We start from the raw sequence: 4,926 nt of genomic DNA on the forward strand, positions 1-4,926 counted from the left end.
AGGAGACTTCATTTAACTGATCTTAGAGATTTTAACTTTCTCTAAAATTGCTGATGAAGATTTGGTATTTAAGCAATAAGATTACATAAATGTGGTTATGTTTTGTTGCAATCACTAGGCGTGATTGAGAAGCACTAGAATGGAAACCAGGGGACCTTTCTCCTTGCTGTTTTGTTTCATTTGCACACTAAAAACACTTCTTATCTTTTCAAAATTCGGGCAAATCAGCTTTGCTTGTCCAATCCACACTGCAACTATTGCCCAGAGCCTACTTGCTCTGGTCATTTCCATCTAAATCTCCCTCATTTCCTTTGCCTTATTTCACATTTCTTTCACTGGGTTCTATGTTGTGGTTTATCTAAGATTCACAGCTCAGCTCATTTATATTATTTGGCTACTGTGGTAAGATAATTCAATTTTCAGCAGCAATCTCCTCATTAATGCAGCTGGCCTTAAAAACCTCTCCTATCCTTTTTAGTGGAACTTGGCCAGTGGCAATACAATCTCACTGATTTGGAACTTTTCTTTCAGCATCACCTGCCTCCTTCATGGGAACCATGACATTGATCCCAAAGGACTTATCACTAAGATGTATCCTTGAACACTGAGATCAGATTAAAATAAATGGGATTAAGGAGAAAATTGGTGAATTGCTGTTTCTATGTAATACTGTTTGGCCTCAGTATTATTTGGAAAAACAAAAGAAATGGTCTCCTATTGGAAGTACAGCCTTTAATATTATAGTATATAATTAAATATATAGTATTTAATGTTATATTATACTTCAACCTGATTTGCTTTGTAAGTGGGATGAAACATGGGATGAAATACCATGTGTTCAAGCATTTTTGCTGCTCAGTCAGGATAAAACCCTGCAACAGGCATGTGCATGTTTGATGAAAGGAAAGGAAGAAAAAGAACTAGACATACTAGACAATCTCTTGATGCAAGCCCCCACAGGCCAGCAGACACTTTTTGGTGGAGCAGAACCTCCTTCTCTCAGCTGTGAAGGTTCAGGTGTGTCAGCCCATTCTCCCCTCTGTCCACCTGAAAGTTCTGCTGATACCCCTTAGTCCCTTCCTCCTTACCCATCTAGTCCCACTCTATACCCACCAATCCCTGAGGAACCTAGCCCTGTGGGTACTACTTGTAGTGGAGCCTCTTACCAACCTCCAAAGGGAAAAGTTTGTCCACTTAGAGAGGTGGCAAATGGGGAAGAAGGCATTGTAAGAGTACATGTCCCCTTTTCTATGTCTGATTTGACTCTATGTAAAAAAAAGTTTAGTAATTTCTCTGAAGATCCAGGAAAATTCATAGATGAGTTTGAGAAATTAACTCTGACCTATAGTTTTACTTGGCAGAATCTGCATGTTGGTTGTCTCTGTGTTGTACAGTGGGACAGAAACATTGCATTTTGGGGACAGCTAGGACCCACACAGATGAGATATTGGCTCATAGCCCTAACCATAATATATATCAGGCAGGAGATGCAGCAGTTCCAGATCAAGATCTGGAATGGAACTATCATCAAAGGGGCAGTGAGGACTTGAGGAGGAGCACTCATATGGTTCCTTGTTTGTTGGAAGGGATGAAGAAGTGTATGAAAAAGCCTATTAACTATGAAGAGATTAAGGAAGTTTCTCAGGGTAAAGATAAGAATCCATCTTTGCTTCATGGGTGTTTAGTTGAGGCAATTAGGAAGTGTACTAACACTAATTCTGACTCAAAAAAAAGGACAAACCCTTTTGGGAGTACAGTTTATAACCCAGTCTGACCCTGATATATCTGTATGGAACTACAAAAAGCAGCTATGGGTCCCCAGACCCCTATGGATCAGCTGTTGTTGTTGTTGTTGTAATAATCTTTTATTTTATAGAAAAATGTAATTATGCAATGGTTATCAGGGAAGTTAATTCAGTAATAAGTACGTAGGCTAGGGAATAGTTTTCAAACATTCAGTCAATACCAACAAAATCCTGTATGATTTACAGAACTGATCAAGCAAACACAAGAAAATTCTGGTTTAATTTCTATGAACTATCAAAAGGACAAAATGCTCTTCTATCTCAAATAAACCAGGTTTGAATGACAGCTTTTCAACATAAAAAAGACACACACACACACATACACTCACGCACACACAATAAAGACAAAATATCTCTTCTCATTCTAAAACATTTCCTCTTTTAGTCCATATATACTTTGAATAATCTTGTGTAGTAAATCTTTGCTACAACAGACAATGTTCAAAGTCAATCTCTCCTGGTTTGGTGTTCTAAGACGCCAAAAGACACAGCAGTAAAAGCATTAATACTACTTCCAGAATCTAAAAAATCCCAATGCTATTGCCAGGCAAATAAACACCAAGGCTGCAAGGTGATGAATTGTGTTAAGTTTGTTAGACTCCATCAGTGTTTTTAAGGAAGCAATTTCTGCGTCAATTTTATTACTGGTCTCTGAAATAATACTTTTGGTTTGGGTATCCTTTTTTGTAAATTCTGTAGTTGCTTCCATAAGTTGCTTTTCTTGATCTGTAAACATATCTGTTACTCTGCTCCTTTCTAGGTTGATATCCAGTTTATTATCTGCTCTGATTCAACTGGTTTCATGTATTAGTTGTTGCTTAACTTGGTTTAATTCAATTTTCATTTTCTCATTCTCTGCTCTCAGATTTGTGAATTCACTTTTCTCTAGGACGACCATGTCTTTTCTGATAGAGTCCAAATAAGCCATTCGCTGTTGTACTGTTATTTTCTGTTGAGCTTGAGCGACCATCTCTTTACAGGTAGTATTCGGGCTGACATTTGATAAAGTAGTTAATGCTGATACTATTGTTTCTGCTTGTGTTTTGTCAAATCCATGAGTTTCCAAGTCCTGAACCAATGCATGGATATCAAAAGTTAACTTCCTTTCTTCTAAAGGAGTTATATCCACTGGCGGCCTATCATATCCCTCCTTGGTTGTGGTGCTGAAGAAGTCTCTCCGCAGGCTTTTGAATATGGCATTTTTAGTTTTTAATAACAGGGCAGAACATAGGAAGCAGAAAGAGCAAAAAGGACCTCCCAAAAGGTGCAGCTCTTGGCTGCAGCCTTAAGCTCACCTCCCACGTGGGATTGCCCTCCTGGTTCTTAGCCTGAACAAGGGAAGTGAAAAGGTGGAAAACATAAAACTGGGCATCCAAGTCACGATGCCTTTGGCATAAATCAGTGTGTGCATTGTAAAAAAAACTGGACATTGGAAGAGGAAATGCCCAGCGCTCGAAAGGGAGCCATTGGCACCTGAACCAATGATGGCTGAAATAGCCAAGCAAGCCCAAGAGACCTTCTGCCACATCTCCTATTGGAAACATATCTCCAGAGGAGCCACAGGTAACCCTTGAAGTGGCAGGTAAGAATATTAACTTTTGGGTTGGGTGCAGTGGCTCATGCCTGTAATTCCAGCACGTTGGGAGGCCGAGGTGGGTGAATCACTTGAGGTCAGGAGTTCGAGATCAGCCTGGCCAACACGGTGAAACTCTACTAAAAATACAAAAACTAGCCGGGTATGGTGGCAGGTGCCTGTAATTCCAGCTATTCAGGAGGCTGAGGCAGGAGAATCAGTTGAACCTGGGAGTCGGAGGTTGCAGTGAGCTGAGATTGTACCACTGCACTCCAGCCTGGGGGACAGAGTGAGACTCAGTCTCAAAAAAAAAAAAGAAAAAGAATATTAACTTCCTTTTGGACATGGAATTGCTTACTTTGTTTTGACCCATTATAATGGGCTTCCATCACCCCAAAACTGTATGGTCACAGGGATAGATGAACAAGCTAATACATGCCATTTTACCTATCTTTTAAGCTGCTCTTCAGAGATTTTAGTCTCCTCACATGCCTTTCTTTTCATGCCTGAATGCCCAACCCCCTTGTTGGGAAGGGATTTGATGGCTCAGCTGCAAACAGTGGTATCTCTTGGAAATCACAAGGCAGATGAGGGTTTGTTCCTTCTGCTTTCCTGTGATAAGGGAGGAAAGACAATGGGAAATTTATTTACTTCCCAGGTAAATCCTATAGTGTGGGACACTGAGGTTTCAGGCAAAGTGTTAAATGTTCCCCCCATTTGTATCCAACTTAAACCTGATGTCCTGTACCCCTGGAAGAGACAATACCCCTTAAAGCTAGAGGCACAAAGAGGGATCCAACCATTAATAGCTAAGTTTTTGCAATTCGGGTTGTTAAACCTCTGTGAGTCTCCGTTGTAATACACCAATCATACCAGTTAAAAAACCAAATGGACACCATAGATTTGGTCAAGAACTTCAAGCTTTCAATGAGGCTGTCATTCCCATACATCCTATAGTGCCCAGTCCCTACGTGCTATTAGCCTGGGTCCCATCCCTGGGGATGCCAATTGGTTTACAGAGTTACCTCTTAAAGATGTCTTTTTTTTTTTTTTTTGCATTGCAGTACTCCCTGATTCATAATTCATCTTGGCTTTTGAATGGATTGAGCCTGACAGTCATTTGGTTTATCAATGAACTTGGACAGTTCTTCCCCATGTATTTAGGGCCCTCTCTTATCTGTCTGGAAATGCATTGGCTAGAGAATTAAGGATGTTACACTTAAATAAGGGCATTATTATCCAATATGTGGATGATGCGTTGGTTGCTAGCCCAACCAAAAGAAACTTGGATGAAAATACCTTTAAGTTGCTAAATTTTTCTGGGAGCTAATGGGTATAGGGTCTCACAGCAGAGGGCCTAGATTTCAACTCAAGAGGCTAAATACTTAGGATATGTCCTAACCCCTGGCACCCAGGCAATAGTACCAGAACAAAAGGAAGCTATCTTGGGCATTCCACAACCCCAAACTAGAAAGCAGCTGCAAATTTTCTAGCGGTGTCAGGATTGGGGCACGTGGTCAAGCCTTTATATGATGCCCTGAAAGGAGC

General features: G+C 40.4%; 1 pseudogene; it reads right to left on the reverse strand.

Annotated features, from left to right (window-relative positions):
* Positions 1-2,313: 2,313 nt before the first annotated feature.
* On the reverse strand, positions 2,314-2,888 carry LOC129035512 (coiled-coil domain-containing protein 90B, mitochondrial-like; annotated as a pseudogene).
* Between the last annotated feature and the right edge of the window lie 2,038 nt (positions 2,889-4,926).

This window comes from Pongo pygmaeus, chromosome 3 (genome assembly GCF_028885625.2).
Source record: "Pongo pygmaeus isolate AG05252 chromosome 3, NHGRI_mPonPyg2-v2.0_pri, whole genome shotgun sequence".
Classification (NCBI taxonomy): Eukaryota; Metazoa; Chordata; class Mammalia; order Primates; family Hominidae; genus Pongo; species Pongo pygmaeus.